The following is a 23,260-nucleotide window of genomic DNA, read 5'->3' as shown; positions in this document are numbered from 1 at the left end:
ACAGTCATCAAAACAGTACAGTACTGGCACAAAAACAGAAATATAGATCAGTGGAACAGGATAGAAAGAGATAAACCCAAACATCTATGGTCACCTAATCTATGACAAAGGAGGCAAGACTATACAATTAATTAAAGACAGTCTCTTCAATAAATGCTGCTGGGAAAACTGGACAGCTGCATGCAAAGGAATGAAATTAACACCATACACAAAAATAAACTCAAAATGGATTAAAGAACTAAATGTAAGGTTGAATAGTATAAAATGCATAGAGGAAAACAAAAGCAACATTCTCTGACATAAATCACAGCAAGATATTTTTTGATGCTCCTCCTAGAGCAATGAAAATAAAAGCAAAAATTAAAAAGTGGGACCTAATTAAACTTAAAAGTTTTGCACAGCAAAGGAAACCATAAATAAAACAAAAGACAACCCACAGTATGGGAGACATATTTGCAAATGAAGAGACTGACAAGGGGTTAATCTACAAAATATACAAATAGCTCATGCAGCTCAATATCAAAAAAACAAATAACCCAACCAAAATAGAGTAGAAGATCTAAATAGACATTTTTCCAAAGAAGATATACAGATGGCTAAAAAGCACATGAAAAGATGCTCAACATCACTAATTATTAGAGAAATGCAAATCAAAACTAAAATGAGGTATCTCTCACCTGGTCAGAATGACTTTCATTAAAAAATCTACAAAAAATAAGTGCTGGAGAGGGTGTGGAGAAAAGGGAACCCTCTTACACTGTTGGTGGGAATGTAAATTTGTACAGCCACTATGGAGAATAGTATGGAGCTTCCTCAAAAAGTAAAAATAGAGCTACCATATGACCCTGCAATTCTACTCCTGGGCATATATCCAGAAAAAATGATACCTCAAAAATATACATATACCCCAATATTCATTGCAGCACTATTTACAATACCCAGAACATGGAAGCAACCTAAATGTCCATCAGCAGCAGAATGGATAAAAAAGATGTGGTACATGTATACAATGGAATATTACTCAGCCATATAAAAGGAACAAAATAATGTCATTTGCAGCAACATGGATGGACCTAGAGTTTGTCATACTGAGCAAAGTAATTCAGACAGAGAAAGACAAAATATCATTTGAAATCGCTTGTATGTGGAATATAAAAAAAATGGTACAAATGGGGGGGGAGCAGGGGCAGGGGAGGGATAAATTGGGAGATTGGGATTTACATATACACAATACTATATATAAGGTAGATAACTAATAAGGACCTACTGTATAGTGCAGGGAACTCTTCTCAACTCTGTAATGATCTATAAGGGAAAATAATCTAAAAACAGAGTGGATATTTGTATATTTATTTGCTGTATAGCAGAAACTAACACAGCATTGTAAATCAACTGTACTCCAATAAAAAATAAAGAATATTATAATATAATGATATATAAAATAGCATATAATATAGCATATGCAATGTGTAATATTATATATTATTTTGTCATATATGGCAACTGCCCCAGGAATATGACACAAAGAATGTTTCAAACAACAGTCACACTTAATTTCTGGTTAGAAATATAGTCTACTTCCATCTGAACTCCTCCCTAGCTGAGAGAGACTAGGTAACATGGAAAACTTTGTTCTACTTTTTTAGACTAGCATAGGGTTAAACAGCCTTTATAGGTGCACTCTCTGTGGACCCCACTAAATTCCCATTTAACTTTCTTTTTAACCTCCTGTTTCCAAATGTGTAAAAAGGTATACAACTTAAAAATTACTTATAGTAAACAAGCATGTAATCATTATACAGATCAGTAAATACAATGTTGTCCCCCTCATACCCCAAATTTGTTACTATCTTAGATTTTATAATAATCACTATTTTGCTTTTCTCTAAAATACAACCACTTAAGTGTACATACCAAACACTTTGGTGTTGCCATAGTGTGAACTTTAAATAAAGTGTTTATATCTGGATTTTTCACTCAAAATTATTTTAGTGAGTTTCATTCTAAATGCACAAGACTTTTCTTTATCTTGCATTTTTACTGATCTTAGGGGAAATTGATTAACTTTACTATTAACTATGATGGTAGCTATAGTTATTTTTAGATGCCCTGTATCTAATTAAGAAAATTCCCTTTCATTTGTGTCTTGCTGACAATTTTTAATGTCAATAGATGTTGAATTTTGTCAAAATTTTCTGCATCTATATAGATAATCATGTGGCTAGATATGATAAATTACATTGATTAGTCTTCTGAGGTTTAACCAAGCTTACACTCCTGCTCGTTCAAGATGTATTATCCTTTTTATTGTTGAAGTCAATTTTCTAATGTTTTGTTAAAGACTTTTACTTTCATGATGCTGAAAAATATTGGCAATATTTTTTTCTTTTATATACTTTATGGGGTTACAGCATCAGGATAATGATGGTCTCACTAGATGAGTTAAGGAGGGTTTTCTTCTCCACTACTTCTGGGAAAATTGTACATATGATTGTAGTTATTTCTTCTTTGGTAAACATTGGTAAAATTACCAATAAACCCATATGGCCTTCAAACTTTCTTTTTTGGTAAGGATTTTGCCTTCACATTTATTTCTTTGGTAGAGTAAACTCTATTCACATATTTTTTTCTTCCTGTGTAAGTTTTGGTAATTTGTTACATTTTGGGGGATTATCCACTTCCTTTGATTTACCAATTTTTCTGGCACATAGTTTATCATATTTCCTTTTCTAACCTTTTAATATCTTTAGGATTTCTAAGGCTGCCTCTCTTTTGTTTCTGCTATTGGTAATATGCCTCATTTCTCCTTTCATATTCATCAATCTAACTAGAAATTTATAGATTTTTTGATCTTTAAAAATAAACAGCTTTGGATTTCATAGTTTTTCTGTATTTTTAAATTTTCTATTTCCTTTTTGCTATTTATTTATTAGTTCTCTTCATTTACTTTAGGTTTAACATATTTTTGTTTCACAGCCTCTAAAGGTACAAAAGTAGATAATTTTATGAGATTTTTCTTCAATTTTAAATATTTCAGTCTATAAAGCTTTCTTTAAGCACGTTCTTAGATCTCCCTCAAATATTAAAAGATTATTTTTCATTATCATTATTTACATAACTTATTTATAAATTTACCCTTTTATTATTTTGAACCACCCTTCTTTATCACTTAGTAATATTTCTTGTTCTGAAGTCTATCCTGTTACTGAGTCATTTGAACTCTTGCTATATTTTGCATAGTACATTTTCCAACACTTGAATTTTTTAATAGACTTTATTTTTTAGAATTTTAAGTCTATAGCAATATTAAGCAGAAGGTATAGAGAATTTCCATGTTCCCCCTGACCCCATACATGCATATCCCTCCGTTATTAATATCACCCACAGGTGTGGTATTTTTTTTATAGTTGATGAACCTACCTTGATACATCAAATCCCTCAAAGTTCATTGTTTATGTTAGAGTTCACTCCATGTTATACATTCTGTGGGTTTGGATAAATGTATAATAATGTGTATCCACCATTATACTATCATGAAGAGTAGTTTCACTGCCCTAAAAATCCTCTTTGCTCCACCTAATCTTTCCACTCCCCCACTCCCCCCAAACCCAACAACCACTGATTTTTTACTTCTTCATAATTTTGCCTTTTCTAGAGTGACATATAGTTGGAATCATTCAATATGTAACTTTTCAGTATGACTTCTTTCACTTAGTAATATGTATTTAAGTTTTCTCTATGTTTTTTCATGGCTTGATAGCACATTTCTTTTTAGCCCTTAATAATATTCTATTATCTGAGTGTACCACAGTTTATCCACAGTTTATCACCTACTGAAGGACATCTTGTTTTCTTCCCAGTTTTGACAACTATGAATAACGCTGCTACAAACATCCCTGCACAGGTTTTTGTGTTGACATAAGTTTTCAACTCTAGGTAAATACCAAGCAGTATGATTGCTGGATCATACAGTAAGAGTACGTTTGCTTTTGTCAGAAACCACCAAACTGCCTTCTTAAGTGGCTATATGTTCTGTGTCCTTTTATGAGGTTGTCAGTTAAGTGTGGCCACAAGAGGAGACAGGGGAAGGGCTCAGGAATAAACAAGGTTTGCTATTCCCACAGGTCTTAGAGACTGGAGGTATGGAAGAAAACTAGGGTGGTCAGGATGCATAAGAGAGGAGCAAGGGGAAAGCATTAGGCCAGAGCCTTAACCGGGATTCTATAAGAAAGGCAAAGCAAGGCAGGGTGAATAACTTAAGATTGGATAATTTGAATAATTTGGTGGTCTCTAAGTTATAAGGGTGGTCACTAATTGCTGGGTACCTGGCTCAGGGATGATTAAGGCAGAGGAATACTGCCTCCTGGGGTGTATAGACCAACTAGAGGAGGAATGGCTCTGGATTGTAGTGTGCATATATCAAAGGCATGCTTGCAGCTGGGTCTTTTGTTATCTCTAAGAATTGGCTAGTCCTAGCTAGAAAGATTTTTTAAGATGTCAAAACATCTTAATGATATGGAAAATTATATATATATATATATATATATATATATATATATATATATAAACTATTTTGATTTCCATCAGCAATGAATGAAAGTTCCCATTGTTCCACATCCTCACCAGCATTTGTTGTTAGTACTCTGGATGGTAACCATGCTAACAGGTTTGTAGTGGTATCACATTGTTATTTTAATTTGTATTTCCTTGATGACTTATGTGGAGCATCTTTTCATATGCTTATTTTCCATCTGTATCGCTTCTTTGATGAGATATCTGTTAAGATAGTCACCCATTTTTAAATTGGGTTGTTTCTTTTTTGTTTTGAGATTTAACAGATTTTTGTGTAGTTTGCACAAAAAAATCCTTTATCAAATATATCTTTTGCAAATATTTTCTTCCATTCTGTGGCTTGCCTTTTCATTCTCTTGATACTGTCTTTTCTCAGAGGAGTTTTTAATTTTAACATACAGCTTATAAATTTTTTGTTTGTGGATTGCGCCTTTACTGCTGTATCTAAAAAGCCATCACCAAACCCAAGGACATCTAGATTTCCTACTACGTTATCTTCTAAGAGTTTTACAGTTTTGTGTTTTACATTTAAACCTATGGTCCATTTTGAGTTACTTTTTTTTAATGGTTTAAGGTCTGTGCCTAGATTCATGTTTTTGTCTATGGATGTCCAGTTATTCCAGCAGCATTTGTAGAGAAGACTATTTTTTCTTCATTATATTGCCTTTGCTTCATTGTCAAAGATCAGTTGAGTATATTTACATGGATGAAATACCTGGGCTCTCTACTGTGTTCCACTGATTTATTTGTCTATTCTTTCACCAATGCCACATTGTCTTGATTGCTGTAGCTTTATAGTTAAGTCTTCAAGTCAAGTAGTTTCAGTCTCCAACTTTGTTCTTTTACAATATTGTGTTGGCTATTCTGGGTGTTTTGCCTCTCCATATTAATTTTAGAATCAGTTTGTTGATACTCAAAAAATAACTTACTGTGTTATTGATTAAGATTGCATTGAAGATCTATATAGATCAAGTTGGGAAGAATTGACATTTTGACAATATTGGGTCTCATGATGCATGACCATGGAATATCCCTCCCTCTATTTAGTTTGTCTTTGATTCCTTTCATCAGAGTTTGGTAGTTTTCTTCACATACATAGTGTACATATTTTGTTAGTTTTATTTCCAAGTATTTTATTTTGGAGGGGAGCTAATGTAAACAGTATTTTGTTTTTAATTTTAAATTCCCCTTGTTCATTGCTGGTATATAGGAAAGTAATTGACTTTTGTATATTAATCTTGTATCCTGCAACCTTACTATAATCACTTATCAGTTCTTGGAGGTCTTTTTTTCTTCTTGATTCTTTCAGATTTTCTATGTAGGTGATTATGTCATCTGTAAACAATGACAGTTTTATTTATTCCTTCCCAAACTATATAACTCTTATTTCATTTTCTTTTCTTATTTCATTAGCTAGGACTTCTAGTATGATGCTGAAAAACTGTGGTGAGTGGGGAAATTCTTGTCTTGTTTCTGATATTAGTGGGAAAATTTCAAATTTTTCATCATTAAGTATGATGATTGTGGTCAGTTTTTTGTACATATTTGTTTATCAAGTTGAGGAAGTTTCCCTCTATCCCCAGCTTTCTGAGAGTTTTTATTTTATGGGTGTTGAATTTTGTCAAATGCTTTTTCCATATCTGTTGATGTGATCAATTTATTTTTCTTCTTCAACCCACTGATGTGGGTTAAAGAATTACATTAATTAATGAATTACATTAATTGATCTTTGAAAGGTGGACCAGCTTTGCACAACTGGGATAAATCCCACTTGGTAATGGTGTATAATTATTTTTATACATTGTTGGATTTGATTTACTCATATTTTGTTTAGAGTTCATACATCTATTTTCATAGAGATATTGATCTGTAGTTACCTTATCTTATAATGTCTTTGTCTGGGTTTGGTATTATAGTAATGTTGGCCTCATAGAATAAGTTAGGAAGTATTTCCACTGCCTCTATCTTCTAAAAGAGCTTGTAAAGAATTGCCATAATTTCTTCTTTAAATATTTTGTAGAATTCACCATTGAACACATCTGGATCTGGTGCTTTTTTTATTATTGATTTGATTTAGTTGACAAATATATTTCTATTCAGATTATCTATTTCTACTATGCGAGTTTTGGCAGATCATGTCTCTCAAGAAATTGTCCCATTATATCTAGGCTATTAAATTTGTGGGCACAGAGTTGTTCATAGTTTCTTTTATTATCCTTTTAATTCCCCTCTTTCTGCAGTAATGTCCCCACTTTCATTTTTGGTACTAGTATTGGTTTGGCCAAAAGTTCATTCGGTTTTTCTGTAGTATCCAACAGAAAAACCCGAACGAACTTTTTGGCCAACCCAATAGTTAGTGTCTTCTGCTTTTTTTTCCCTTAGATCAGACAAAATACATTGAGTGCCAAAATGCTGCAGCAATATGGGTGCATCACTCAGCTGGTTTGGCATCTGTATGCATTGTCCCCACCCCACCCTCGGACCAGTTTTGATTATGTTATTTTTCCTTTTATTGAAATCAGCAAACCTGAATTTGCTACTGTGGGGAAAGCAGGAAGAAGAGAAAAAATTGAAGGTTTTTAACCTTCAGAGAGTTCAGAGGTTCAGTCTGAATAAGCACAAAAACTTTTCAGTGTGCTTTTGAATTCCTTGAATTTGCAGAACTGCTCAGAACTGCTAACCTAGAGATTTTGATTCAATTAATCTTGGGTGGGGCCTGAACATCTGCATGTTTCAAAATCTTCATAGATGTGTTATGAATCATTTCTCTAAATATTTAATGAATATAAGCAAGTACTTGTATAAAATATTTGTGTGATCACCTATCTAGAAGATATTTGAAATGTAGACTATTTAAGATTAATATACTTAGAGTAAGTACAGGAGGATGATATTTACATAATCAATTTTGTGGTGGCTCTAAAATTTACTATTTATGTCTTTAATTAATCACACCGAAACACTATCTTTAACATTTCTTGTAATAAAGTTCATGGGAGATTAATTTTGTCTGCTTTTTTTCATTTGAATTGTCTATATGTCTTTCTATTTTTGAAGTATCCTTTTGCTGGATAAACAATTCTTGGTTCACTGGGTTTGTTTTTTGTTCTTTTTATCTTTTTTCTTCCAGCACTTCATAGATACTCTTCTACTTTTTCTGATTTACATTATTTTTGACCATATGCCCACAATTACTCTTATTTTGTTCCCCTCTATATTATTTCCCCTTCTGTCTTTTTTTAAAGATTTCCTTTATCTTGTTTTCAGTAGTCTGATGATAATGTGGCTTGTTGTGGTTTTCTTTGTGTTTATCCTACTGAAATTTGTTCAGCTTTTTGGGACTTTGATTCGTAGTTTTGTCAAATTTGAAAAATTTCTGCCATATTTTTCCCATTTTTTACTGCCTTCCTCTTTTGTGGAAAACCATACTGCATGTGCATTGGAGAATTAATATTTTTATGAACACTTTTTTCTTGCTTTAATTTGGATATTTTCTATTATGGTATCTCCAAGCTTGCTGATCTTTTTTCCTACCATATTTCCCTGCTACTAAGATCATCTGTTTATTTGTTTTAAGTTTTCCAGAATGTCTTCATTTTCAGACACTATAGAACTTTAAATACTGGGTCAAAAAGATTTATAAAATATAAAATATTCTCAGCTCAGCCACATTTGAATGCAAGATAGTCAATATCTATGCCTGAATAAGTCTGTGATATGGATATATGAAATAATACACCTACATATATATTTTTTCACATGTATATATGCACATTATTCTATCTCTATTTATAGTAGATACTTCTTTTATAATTGTGATTTGATATCCATCCTCCACTATTTACTCTTTCTCTCATTATATAGATCTTGGATTTCTTTCCATTATAAACAGTCCATTAAACCCCTAGTCAGTACTGTCAGGGTGTTATTGCTCAGAGAGCTGTTAATAACAAAGTGAAGTACTACTTTCAACCACTTACTTCTGAACACAAGGGCAGAGTTTATCTGATGATGCAGCTGTATACTTCCAACAAGGAGGGTATTTTTCTTTGGTAGTTGGCATGACAATCACTTTATATGAAAACTCTTCAGAAATATCACCACCTTCTAAATTAATTAGGATTGTGCCTTTAAGCTCAATTACATCTGCATTTATTGTTCAAGGTTGTTGAGTGAGTAAAGTCTGTGAGAAGTCATCATTAATTCCTTCAACTGAGGGGTACGAGAAGTCTCCTCAGTTCATTGCATCTCTATTACCTCAAAAAGCAGGCCAAGTTCCATCACAGTGATAGCCTTGTACTCTGCTGCATTTTTGCCAGAGATGCTTCCAATAAATGAATCTCCCATTGCACATGCACTCTTTACTGGTTCTGCCTATCTTGCTTCTTCCGGTTCCTTGTTGTACTATTCTACTCAGTACGAAAAACACTCTTGAGTTCTTTAACATGAGGTATGTGCTAGAATATGTCTTCAGACATGAGAAAGAGTGAAAGCAAAGAAAATATTACATCCAAAATTTTAGTTGATGCAGTCTGACAAGTTGATTTGATTTGACTTCATTTGAGTTGATTTGAGATCATTTTCATTTTCACAATAAAGCCTAACTTTGATTACACTGAAATAAAAGAGAGTTCAGTGGCATAAAATGCTTGTAATAGGCAAACAACTTTTCCAAGATCATATTGTTTATATGACTCAATAATCTTGTTTGCAAAATCCTACAGTTAAGTGTAGCATACTGGTCTATGACAAACATATCCTTAGCAGAACTGAAACCAGTTCTGTACTGAAACCAGCCACCCCCTCCCCCACAAAAAAAGCACGTGGTATTCCTAAACTTGCTAACATCTCTGGCAGCATTAAGAACAGATGAACCAACTGTCACTTTAATGATGACACAAGACTCAGCTACCACCAAAGAAGGATATCAGTACCTTAGGGAGGCTCCCTGCTTTTATCTTGTGTTCCACTGATGACAACATTATGATTAATGATATTCTCAAAGATTTAAAAATCTATTATCCCTTTCCCCAAGGTTAATTCCTGACAACCACTGTCTTACTAAATGCTTTTTTCCTTGCTGTCACACATGTTAATCAAAAAAGACTGAAACCAACCACCAAGCTGGACTCTTCCTCTCAAGTACAAATTGGCTCTTTAGTCAGTACCTGGAAGAACATGAAGCCATGAAAATCTATTAAACCAGATGTTTAAAATATCCTGGCCTGGCACATATTCCAAGGTATCAGGACCACCAATCTGAGATTTGACTTCTTTTGGAAGCAGTTGTTCAGGGGAAGGAGTCTATTAGATATCACTGCTGTGTTGTTCCACTTGTTCAATAATATGCTCAGTGGTTTGGATGTTGATCAGTAATTCATCTTGTGTATTATGACAAAACATAGGAATTTGAACACCTCAATCTCTTTGCCTTGATATATACTAATATAGTTGTGTGTCCATGATTTTGACCACGGCATTCACACTTGATCTAGGAGGAAGTTCCCACTTTTAAAACAATTCCTTGGCTGTGGTCTTAAAATTCATGTGGTCTTAATATCTTACAAACCACTGCTTTCAGACATGAGTAACCACTGGCTTCTGAGTCCTCCAGACGTAAGGATAGCTAAATACCAAATTATCCTTTTTCAACAAATGCTTTGCTGCCTGAAGCACATTTATTACCACAACAGTTCCTTCTTTAAGTACAGTCTTTGAAGTTTAGGACCTGAAACATCTGTGAAAATGTCATCCTCATCTAGTGAAAAATTCATTAACAGGTTGTGTTGAAAATCTACACTCTAATCTTCCTTATCATGATTTGGGACTGTGTGAACCAATCCTGTTTGTTTTGTCATGGTCGTATAATTTGAAGATAAAAGAGGAGAGCTTTATCAGGAGATATAGGATGGGTACAAATACCATTTTTCAAAGTTACACTTGAAAATATTGAAATAACTCCAAATATTGTTTCCAAAGTAGAAGCAACAGGTGTTACTTTATCTGCAGGAAATATATAGATATTTCCAGAACTGGAACATTTCTCAATAGTGTACTTGGATTTGGGCACATAGCAAACAATGCAACTGGCTGGAAAAGTCCAAGACTGTGTGGTTCAGACTAAAAAAGCTAACAGAAGATAAACTATCTATAAGGGATGCCAACTTAGAAAGTTTCAAGTGAGAGAATTTTAAATGTATAGAACAACTGACACACTCAGGATTTTATTCAAGTTCTGCTCAAGTAGAACCTAAGCAGTCCTTGACCAGGGAAACCGAAACACAGGTATTGTAATATTGATAAACCAAGCTGTTATCAAACACTTATTAGAAAATTCTCAATTGTTTGGCTTCATATTTTCTATCAAATGTAGAGTAGCAATTATTGCGATCTACTATTACTATCCAAAGACTAAATGCCAATTTCTGTTTCTCATTGGCTGCTTTACCAAATGAACTTTCTAATTTCACGGATGAAAGATTCTGAGCTTTTTCACCAAGTTCTGGTAATATTTTTACTTCAATGAGTAACCCATTACAATATCATCCTGACACAAAATGTATTTTGGAAACTGTCATCGTAAAGTATCAGCCAGTCATGTCTTTCAAAGTCTTATTTAAAGCATGTCCTACATGAAGGTCACCATTTGCATAAGGAGGTCCGTCATGAAGGCAAAATTCTGTCGTTTCTTTCTCTTTGCTGTGAAGTTATGAAAATCTACATTTCTAGAAGTTTCTTCACTTACATTTTCAGCCAATAAAATCTGCTAGATCTCCATGTCTGTGTTGGGCTGCTGGTGGCCCAGTAACTTCAAGGCAAAGGGGATCTACAACAGCAGCTCCATATTGTCCTATTTGCCTCTATTCAGGTTAGGCAGCTGGCCACTGCCTCCGGTGACTAACAATGGCAGACACCTTATCTTGGTTCCTCACCTTCCCAGGTGACAGGAAAGGCAGGGTGGCCCCACAGATTCCCTGTGTGTCTGGCTCCCAAGGGCCCAGCTCAAAAGGCACAGCGGGGCATTCAGGCCTGCAGTCCAGCACCTGATGCTCAGCTCCTGCCATCTGGGCCTCAGAGAAACTCCGTGGCCCCCACCGGGAATGCGTGTGCACAGAGCACAGAAGGAGCCTGTGGTGACGTTTTTGTTTCAGATATTTTATTTTTTCTAAGTCTTTTATAGTTTCTTCTTATAACTTTATTTTAAATATTTCATTTATATTTCCTTCAGAGTTTTGAATATATTTCTAATAGCTGTTTTAAATTCGTGTCTGTTAATTCCATTGTCTCCTCTTTTATGGTGTTTCTATCAAAAGGCTGGTGGCTTGGTTATGGATGGAAGCGGAAATGAATGTCTGTGCCTTTAATTTTTAGTTTTAGTTATTAAACTTTTCATGCCATTCTCTATTTCTGTCATTTAAAAATGTTTGTCTTGCCATTGTTTTTCCTTGTATTTCTAATCCATCTATGTATTTTAAACATTTTATACAGTGTAGATAATTATTTACTAGTTTTGATTTTTTGTTTTTGCTATCTTTGCTCACATTGACTTGTTTCTCACGTGCTTTTTTTTTTTTTTTCATTATGAACTCACTACCAAAAACGATAGGTCAAGCTGAGCTAAATTCATCCAATATGTATCAACCTGATGTCAATACAGTACAACCTGATATTAAAACAGTATCAACCTGATAGTTCCAAAATGAGTCTTAGTAATTTATTAATTCAAACTTACATTTACAGTTTAAAAATGAAATAATTCATTAGCTTGTTTAATATTAGGGTAAGCAATATTGTTTCTCAGAGTTAGAAGGAAGTTTTAAGAAATCTTATTGTGAAGGTGAATTGGTCAAATGCAGACCACAGCACAATTAAGGAGTAGACAGAGTTTGTCTTTATATATTCTCTTCTCTTTTCCCTCCCCTTGTCCACCTCTGTTACCCACCATTACCTAGTAATCTCATTTCTACAACATGCTTTTAGTGGACTATCATTCCAAACAGTGATATAATATGACTTTTATCCATAACAAATGTGTAGTGCTTTGCAATTTAAAATATGCCTTCTTATACGTTTTGTCTTTTTAGAATTCTCATCACAACTGAAATAAATATTATTAGCTCTATATTGAAAGTGATAAAACTCAGTTTAAGAGAGGTAAAATGACTTATCCAAGTTCAGACTCTGACGACTTAGGACTTAAATCAATGTCCTCTAATTCCAAATTCCATGTTATGATAATTTGAATTTTGGTGTTATAAAATTTACCAGTGAACTACCTAAATTGCATAGGGTGTCATCCAGTTTCAATTCTAAGAACTAAGTATGGATGTTTTAATCCTTGATAGTGTTAATGAGAAATTAAAATAAAATAGATCATATAGATGATAATACTAAATGATCCTTCATTTAATAAATATTGTGTCCTGTACATGTGCAGGACACTACTGGACAATATAAATTATATGTAATAAAAACATAAATACTATCAAATCAGTAAGACATAATCCTTCATCTCTAGTCCAGATAACCAGTGGATAATTCCTTCTCTTTTGGACAATATCTGATGGAATACTATACTATAACCATACTCAGAGAAAATAAAATGTGAATTACAATGGCAGTCAGCTGATGTAAAGTATTGATCTAGTTAGTGAACTAAAACAATCCTTTCTGCAGAAACCATACTTACCAGGATAAATATCTATTTTGAAAACCAGATCAATGTTATAGAGTGTGTAATCTGAACACACAGTAATGATGGATTGAACAGATTTATGAAGCTTTTCAGGGACCTGAGAGTTAATAATTTACCATCTTCACTAAATAATTATCTTTCAAATTGTATTTTACTCATCTCTACAAAATATAGCTTTCTGATATTAGACCCTTGAGGATAAACAATGAAACTTCACAATTCAGAATGTCTGCGACAGGCCCAAGCATACGGTTAACATTCAATATTTGCTGAGTTAATTGATGACTAAACGAGTAAAGGAAGGAAGTAATAAATTTTTCCTAAATAGCATGCAATACAAAATTGAAACAAACTAAATTTGGGGCAATATACACAGTCTCTAGTTCTCTATATCTTTTATTTTTAACTTCTTCAAAGGTCCTCCATAACCCTCTCCACACACACACGTGCAAACACACACACACACAGCAAAAGCAAAAGTAGAGACGGGGTGATTGATTTTTTTTACGGTATCTCTAAAATACTTTAAAAACCACAAAAGAAAATATTTGAAAATAACATTTATTGATAATTTTATAATTAGAAATGCAGTTCACATCTGTTGTAGGAAATCTGTTATATATCTCACAGAGATAAGAGTTGTCAACATTTAAGTATATTTTCTTTTTTCTTTTTCCCTATTAGTAGGCAGTTTAAAGACAAAATGTGAAGAGAGACTAAAAATGAGTTCATTTATATGAGTGAACATGTTTTTGAATGAGTTTGGATTGGATACTGTTAAGCTAATACTATTTAATGGGAATTTTTTTAGTTTCATGATACGTGAAAACCAGTACAGAGATACTGTTTATAAGATTATGATAAATTAATACCAGTTCCACCTGTGTCCTGAAAATCAGTTATGAATAATGATACTAACCATAGCCTTGTGTGTAGCTTGTAAAATAATAGAAAACCTGGCAAAAGCAGGCTTTTATACTGAGTGCTTCTATACCTACCTTTCTGTAAAGTGGGGCCCTGACAGAGATGTAGCAGTGTCTCTTGTTAAAACTCCATTATATATTGATGAGAACAGACGGTTATAGAGAAATGTGTCAAAACTATTAAGTGACTGTATCTGGTATATAGAAGCCAATCAAAAAATAAAGTTGATCCTTGTTTGTTTGTTTTTTTTTTTTTAACATCTTTATTGGAGTATAATTGTTTTACAATGGTATGTTAGCTTCTGCTTCATAACAAAGTGAATTAGCTATACATATACATATATCCTCATCACCTCCCTCATGCATCTCCCTCCAAAACTCCCTATCCCACCCCTCTATGTGGTCACAAAGCACACAGCTGATCTCCCGGGGTTATGCGGCTGCTTCCCACTAGCTATCTATTTTAGAGTTGGTAGTGTATATTGGTCCATGCCACTCTCTCACTTCATCCCAGCTTACCATTCCTCCTCCCCATGTCCTCAAGTCCATTCTCTACATCTGCGTCTTTATTCCTGTCCTGCCTCTGGTTCTTCATAAACATTTTTTTTTTTTTTTTTTAGATTCCATATATATGTGTTAGCATATGGTATTTGGTTTTCTTTTTCTGACTTACTTCACTCTGTATGACAGACTCTAGGTCCATCCACCTCACTACAAATAACTCAATTTTGTTTCTTTTTCTGTCTGAGTAATATTCCATTGTATATATGTGCCACATCTTCTTTATCCATTCATCTGTGGATGGACATTTAGGTTGCTTCCATGTCCTGGCTATTGTGAATAGAGCTGCAATGAACATTGTGGTACATGACTCTCTTTTTGAATTATGGTTTTCTCAGGGTATATGCCCAGTAGTGGGATTGCTAGGTTGTATGGTAGTTCTATTTTTAGTTTTTTAAGGAACTTCCATACTGTTCTCCATAGTGGCTGTATCAATTTACATTCCCACCAACAGTGCAAGAGTGTTCCCTTTTCTCCACACCCTCTCCAGCATTTAAAGTTTCTAGATATTTTGATGATGGCCATTCTGACTGGTGTGAGATGATATCTCATTGTAGTTTTGATTTGCATTTCTCTAATGATCAGTGATGTTGAGCATTCCTTCATGTGTTTCTTGGCAATCTGTATATCTTCTTTGGAGAAATGTCTATTTAGGTCTTCTGCCCATTTCTAGATTGGGTTGTTTGTTTTTTTGATATTGAGCTGCTTGTAAATTTTGGACATAAATCCTTTGTCAGGTACTTCATTTGCAAATATTTTCTCCCATTCTGAGGGTCGTCTTTTCATTTTTTATGGTTTCCTTTGCTGTACAAAAGCTTTTAAGTTTCATTAGGTCCCATTTCTTCTTGTTTTTATTTCCATTTCTCCAGGAGGTGGGTCAAAAAGGATCTTGCTATGATTCATGTCATAGAGTGTCCTGCCTATGTTTTCCTCTAAGAGTTTTATAGTGTCTGATCTTACATTTAGGTCTTTAATCCATTTTGCGTTTATTTTTGTGTATGGTGTTAGGGAGTGTTCTAATTTCATTCTTTTACTGTAGCTGTCCAGTTTTCCCAGCAGCACTTATTGAAGAGGCAGTCTTTTCTCCATTGTATATTCTTGCCTCCTTTATCAAAGATAAGGTGACCATATGTGCATGGGTTTATCTCTGGGTTTTCTCTCCTGTTCTATTGATCTATATTTCTGTTTTTGTGCCACTACCATACTGTCTTGATTACTGTAGCTTTGTAGTATAGTCTGAAGTCAGGAGCCTGATTCCTCCAGCTCCGTTTGGTTTCTCAGGATTGCTTTGGCTATTCGGGGTCGTCTATGTTGCCATACAATTTGTGAAATTCTTTGTTCTAGTTCTGTGAAAAATGCCATTGGTAGTTTCAATTCAGGGATTGCACTGAATCTGTAGACTGCTTTGGGTAGTATAGTCATTTTCACAATGTTGATTCTTCCAATCCAAGAACATGGTATATCTCCCCATCTGTTTGTATCATCTTTAATTTCTCTCATCAGTGTCTTATAGTTTTCTGCATACAGATCTTTTGTCTCCTTAGGCCGGTTTACTCCTAGGTATTTTATTCTTTTTGTTGATATGGTAAATGGGAGTGTTTTCTTAATTTTTCTTTCAGATTTTTCATCATAGTGTAGAGAAATACAAGGGATTTCTGTGCATTAATTTTGTATCCTGCTACTTTACCAAGTTCATTGATTAGCTCTATTAGTTTTCTGGTAGCGTCTTTAGGATTCTTTATTTATAGTATCATGTTATCTGCAAACAGTGATAGCTTTACTTCTTCTTTTATGATTTTGATTCCTTTTATTTCTTTTTCTTCTCTGATTGCTGTGGCTAAGACTTCCAAATCTGTTCTGAATAATATTGGTGAAAGTGGGTTACCTTGTCTTGCTCCTGATCTTAGTGGAAATGATTTCAGTTCTTCACCATTGAGAACGATGTTGGCTGTGGATTTGTCATATATGGCCTTTATTATGTTGAGGTAAGTTCCCTCTATGCCTAGTTTCTGAAAGGTTTTTAATCATAAATTGGTGTTGAATCTTGTGGAAAGCTTTTTCTGCATCTATTGAGATGATCATATGGTTTTTATCCTTCAATTTGTTAATATGGTGTATCATTTTGATTGATTTGCATATATTGAAGAATCCTTGCATTCCTGGGATAAACCCCACTTGATCATGGTTTATGATCCTTTTAATGTGCTGTTGGATTCTGTTTGCTGGTATTTTGTTGAGGATTTTTGCATATCTATTCATCAGTGATATTGGCCTGTAGTTTTCTTTCTTTGTGACCTCTTTGTTTTGTTTTGATATCAAGGTGATGGTGGCCTTGTAGAATGAGTTTGCAAGCATTCCTCCCTCTGCTATATTTTGGAAGAATTTGAAAAGGATAAGTGTTAGTTTCTTCTCTAAATGTTTGATAGAATTCCCCTGTGAAGCCATCTGGTCCTGGTCTTTTGTTTGTTGGAAGATTTTTAATCACAGTCTCAATTTCAGTGCTTGTGATTGGTCTGTTTATATTTTCTATTTCTTCCTGGTTCAGTCTCGGAAGACTGTGCTTTTCTAAGAATGTGTCCATTTCCTCCAGTTGTCCATTTTATTGGTATATAGTTGCTTGCAGTAATCTCTCATGATCCTTTATATTTCTGTAGTGTCTGTTGTTCTCCTTTTTCATTTCAAATTCTATGATTTGAGTCTTCACCCTTTTTTTCTTGATGAGTCTGGCTAATGGTGTATCAATTTTGTTTATCTTCTCAAAGAACCAGCTTTTAGTTTTATTGATCTTTGCTATTGTTTTCTTCATTTCTTTTTCATTTATTTCTGATCTGATCTTTATGGTTTCTTTCCTTCTGTTAACTTTGTTTTATTTTTTTTGTTCTTATTCTCTAATTGCTTTAGGTGTAAGGTTAGGTTGTTTACTTGAGATGTTTCTTGTTTCTTGAGGTAGGATGGTATTGCTATAATCTTCCCTCTTAGAACTGCTGTTGCTGCATCCCATAGGTTTTGGGTTGTCATGTTTTCATTGTCATTTGTTTCTGGGTATTTTTTGATTTGCTCTTTGATTTCTTCAATGATCTCTTGGTGATTAAGTAGTGTACTGTTTAGCCTCCATGTCTTTGTATTTTTTACAGATTTTTTTCTATAATTGATATCTAGTCAGTCTCATAGCATTGTGGTCAGAAAAGATACTTGATATCAATTTTCTTAAATTTACCAAGGCTTGATTTGTGACCCAACATATGATCCATCCTGGAGAACAATCCATGAGTAGTTGGGAAGAAAATATATTCTGTTGTTTTTGGATGGAATGTCCTATAAATATCAATTAAGTCCATCTTGTTTAATGTGTCATTTAAAGCTTCTGTTTCCTTATTTATTTTCACATTGGATTATCTGTCCATTGGTGAAAGTGGGATGTTAAAGTCCCCTACTATGATCGTGTTACTGTTGATTTCCTCTTTTATGGCTGTTAGCATTTGCCTTATGTGTTGAGGTGTTCCCAATTTGGGTGCATAAATATTTACAATTGTTATATCTTCTTCTTGGATTGATCCCTTGATCATTATGTAGTGTCCTTCTTTGTCTCTTGTAATAGTCTTTGTTTTAAAGTCTATTTTGTCTGATATGAGAATTGCTACTCCAGCTTTCTTTTGATTTCCATTTGCATGGAATATCTTTTTCCACCCACTCATTTTCAGTCTGTATGTGTCCCTAAGTCTGAAGTGGGTCTGTTTTAGACAACATATATATGGGTCTTAGCATTTGTTGTAAAGCTGGTTTGGTGTACCCTAATTCTCTTAGCTTTTGCTTGTCTGTAAATGTTTTAATTTCTCCATCGAATCTGAATGAGATCCTGTGGGGTAGAGTAATCTTGGTTGTAGTTTTTCCCTTTCATCACTTTAAACATGTCCTGCCACTCCCTTCTGACTTGTACAGTTTCTGCTGAAAAATCAGCTGTTAACCTTATGGGGATTCCCTTGTATGTTATTTGTTGTTTTTCCCTTACTGCTTTTAATATTTTTTTCTTTCTGTTTAATTTTTGATAGTTTGATTAATATGTGTCATGGTGAGTTTCTCCTTGGATTTATCCTGTATGGGACTCTCTGTGCTTCCTGGACTTGATTAACTATTTCTTTTCCTATATTAGGGAAGTTTTCAACTATATTCTCTTCAAATATTGTCTCAGTCCCTTTCTTTTTCTCTTCTTTGGGACCCCTATAATTCAAATGTTGGTGGGTTTAATGTTGTCCCAGAGGTCTCTGAGACTGACCTCAATTCTTTTCATTCTTTTTTCATTTTTCTGCTCTTTGCTAGTTATTTCCACTATTTTATCTTCCGGGTCACTTATCTGTTCTTCTGCCTCAATTATTCTGCTATTGATTCCTTCTAGGGAATTTGTAACTTCATTTATTGTGTTGTTCATCATTGTTTGTTTCCTCTTTAGCTCTTCTACATCCTTGTTAAACGTTTCTTGTATTTTCTCCATTCTACTTCCAAGATTTTGAGTCATCTTTACTATCATAACTCTGAATCCTTTTTCAGGTATACTACCTATTTTCTCTTCATTTGTTTGGTGTAGTGGGTTTTTACCTTGCTCCTTCATCTGCTGTGTGTATCTCTGTCTTCTCATTTTGCTTAGCTTCCTGTGTTTGGGGTCTCCTTTTTGAAGGCTGAAGGTTCATAGTTCCCATTGTTTTTTGTGTCTGTCCCCAGTGGCTGAGGTTGGTTCAGTGGGTTGTGTAGGCTTCCTGGTGGAGGGGACTTTTGCCTGTGTTCTGGAGGATGAGCCTGGGTCTTGTCTTTCTGGTTGGCAAGATTGCATCCGGTGGTTTGTTTTGGGGCGTCTGTGACCTTATTATGATTTTAGGCAGCCTCTCTGCTAATGGGTAGTGTTGTGTTCCTGTCTTGCTAGTTATTTGGCATAGGGTGTCCAGCACTGTACCTTGCTGGTAGTTGAGTAGAGCTGGGTCTTAGCGTTGAGATGGACATCTCTGGGAGAGCTTTCACCATTTAATATTACATGGAGGCAGGAGATCTCTGGTGGCCCAATGTCCTGGACTTGGCTCTTCCACCTCAGAGGCACAGGCCTGACACCCGGCTGGAGCACAAAGACCCTGTCAGCCACACAGCTCAGAAGACAACAGAGAATAAAAGAGTAAAAGAAAAAGAAGAATAGAATAAAATAAAGTTATTAAAATAAAAACATAAAAAATTGTTAAAAACTAAAAATATATATATATATTAAAAAAAGAAAATAACAAAATCACACAAAGAAGCATACACATACACACTCATAAAAAGAGAAAAAGGAAAAATATATATATATATCATTGCCCCCAAAGTCCACCACCTCAATTTTCGTATGATTCATTATCTATTCAGGTATTCCACAGATGCATGGTACATCACGTTGATTGTGGAGATTTAATCCACTGCTCCTGTGGCTGCTGGGAGAGATTTCCTTTTCTCTTCTTTGTTTGCACAGCTCCTGGGGTTCAGCTTTGGATTTGGACCCGCCTCTGCGTGTAGGTCACCCTCTGGCGTGTGTTCTTCACTCAGACAGGCCGGGGTTAAATTAGCAGCTGATTAGGCATCTCTGGCTCACTCAGGATGGGGGAAGGGAGGGATACAGAATGCAGGGCAAGCCTGCAGCTGCAGAGGCTGGCGTAATGTTGCACCAGCTTGAGATGCACTGTGTGTTCTCCTAGGAAAATTGTCCCTGGATCAAGGGACGCTGGCAGTGGTGAGCTACGCAGGTTCCCAGGAGGGGAGGTGTAGATAGTGACCTGTGCTTGTACACAGGCTTCTTGGTGGCTGCATCAGCAGCCTTAGTGTTTCATGCCCGTCTCTGGTGTCCACGTTGATAGCTGCGGCTCACGCCCATCTCTGGAGATTGTTTAGGTGGTTCTCTGAATCCCCTCTCCTCGCACACCCTGAAACAATGGTCTCATGACTCTTAGGCAGGTCCAGACTTTTTCCTAGACTCCCTCCGGGCTAGCTGTGGTGCACTAGCCCTGTTCAGGCTGTGTTCGTGCAACCAGCCCCAGTCCTCTCCCTGGGATCTGACCTCCATAGCCTGAGCCTCAGATCCTAGCCCACATCCATCCTGGGTGGCAGGTGAGCAGACAAGCCTCTCGGGCTGGTGAGTGCTGGCTGGCACAGATACTCTGTGAGGGAATCTCTCCGCTTTGCCCTCTGCACCACTGTTGCTGTTCTCTCCTCTGTGGCTCTGAAGCTTCCCCCGCCACCACCTCCTGTCTCCGCAAGTGAAGGTGCTTCCTAGTGTGAGGAAACTTTTCCTCCTCCACAGCTCCCTCCCTCCCAGTGGTGCAGGTCTTGTCCCTATTATTTTGTCTCTGTTTTTTCTTTTTTCTTTTGCACAACCCAGGTACACGGGGAGTTTCTTGCCTTTTGTGAAGTCTGAGGTCTTCTGACAGCATTCAGTAAGTGTTCTGTAGGCATTGTTCCACATGTAGATGTATTTCTGGTGTATTTGTGGGGAGGAAGGCGATCTCCACATCTCACTCCTCCACCATCTTGAAGGTCTAGAGATCCCTGTTTTTATAAATAGCATTTATGATGAGATAATGATGGCACAGTGAAAGATGACATGACCCTTTACAGCTATAGTTAGTTAGTAGTTTGTGTGACATCGGGAAAAATGGCAGCATGAGTGAACTTTTATGAAGTACCTTTGCACCCTGCACAAAAATTAATTGTGGCATAGTACTGTAACATTAGAAGAATTAGTCAAATATGTACAGTTTTGATAGGGTAAAGGGTAAAGAAGACTATAAGTTAACGAATAGGGTAAAGAAGACTATAAGTTAACAAATAGTTGCCCACAACATGAGCAAAAATTTACTCTTGAGAGTAATAAGTATACAATGTTTTGATTCAGTTGACATCTCCTGCCTTGGTGGGGTGAGACCTGAGAGCAGAAGCAGATTCCTGCAAAGGCAGAATGCACATCCTCTGTGGGCATATATTCTTAAAACAACAACGACACCACCAATAACAGCAACTCTCAATAGTGCTATTTCGTAAAGCAAGTAAACAAAAAAAAAGAACAATACTACAAAAACTTGGCAGGGGGTAGATATCTAAATAAACATAATTGAATGGCTAAGTTCAAATATATATATACTTTTTTTGTTGTGGATAAACAAAACAGCGTAACCATTATGAAAATTATGACTGTAGTATTTGGCCTCAGACTTATTTGTCTTTTACTATAAAATTTTCCACCCAAAAGCAGTGAAAATGGTACTCTGTTATGTCTGGGGCAGAGAAAAAGAACATGAAATGGGGACACAGAGAATGGTCTTCCTTTCTTCCTCTCTGTAGCTATGGAATAATGTGATTATTTTAAGCCTACACCATAGATTTTATCCTCACTTTAAATTCTTGTTGATTTCAAAGAAAAAAATACTTTACAAAAGTTTTAAACTAATTAACTAGAACAAAGATCTAACAATATATATAACAATATAAAAATGGAGTGTTTTTATAACTCTTGAGTTTGATAGCTCCCTGGAGACAACTTTGAGGGAAAATCCAGCAATATACTAATTCTGATGTTCCTTGTTTTAATAGTTGCAAACTCCACAGTTTCCACTGATATTTTGCAACGTTTCCCAAATGTTTTTATAAGAAAACTAGTTCCCTGGGATATTCATAAATATTTGTTTGCTATTGTTGTTCTTGCTTTTTAACCCTATGGGTAATAAATTTGGGAAACATTGGAATTAACAAAGTTAAAGATGTTTCTTTACTACAAGACTTTTTAAAAGTCTTTAAATATTTTTTCAACCCTCCAAGAAGATGACAGATGATGCATTATTTCCCAAATTAAATAATCAAAGAATCCATTTTTGTTTGGACTGGGGATTGGTGTCAGATGGGTGAAAGTGTCTCAGGGGACAATAGTATTATAGAAATTTACTTTGAAAAACACTTATCTGACTACCAGAGAATATGCTACAAAGACTTATTTAGTTATGATTTACTTGGATACTGGCAAAAACTATATTATAGTGTCTCATTCACAAAGAAATAAATATATATATTTAGTCATAAGCATGATTGGTAGATGATTCCCTTGATTATTTTGTGATAATTTAGAAACTTTTAAAAATTAAAGTAAGGTTGATTTACAATGTTGTGTTAGTTTCAGGTGTGCAGCAAATTGATTCAGTTATATATATATATATATATATATATATATATATATATATATATATATTCTTTCTCAGATTTTTCCATTATAGGTTATTATAGGATATTGAATATAGTTCCCTGTGCTATACAGTAGGTCATTGTTGTTTACTTATTTTATATATAGTAGTGTGTATCGGTTAATCCCATCTCCTAATTTATCCTTCCCTCACCTTTCCCCTTTAGTAACCATGACTGTTTTCTATGTCTGTGAGTCTGTTTCTGTTTTGTAAATAATTTCATTTGTTTCATTTTTTTAGATTCCACAAATAAGTGATATTATATGATA

General features: G+C 34.9%; 1 pseudogene; it reads right to left on the bottom strand.

Annotated features, from left to right (window-relative positions):
* Positions 1-8,852: 8,852 nt before the first annotated feature.
* Positions 8,853-11,150, bottom strand: LOC103020676 (isoleucine--tRNA ligase, mitochondrial-like; annotated as a pseudogene).
* Between the last annotated feature and the right edge of the window lie 12,110 nt (positions 11,151-23,260).

This window comes from Balaenoptera acutorostrata, chromosome 17 (genome assembly GCF_949987535.1).
Source record: "Balaenoptera acutorostrata chromosome 17, mBalAcu1.1, whole genome shotgun sequence".
Lineage (NCBI taxonomy): Eukaryota > Metazoa > Chordata > Mammalia > Artiodactyla > Balaenopteridae > Balaenoptera > Balaenoptera acutorostrata.
The sequence above is the reverse complement of the archived record's forward strand: the minus strand, read 5'-3'. Positions and strand labels throughout refer to the sequence as shown.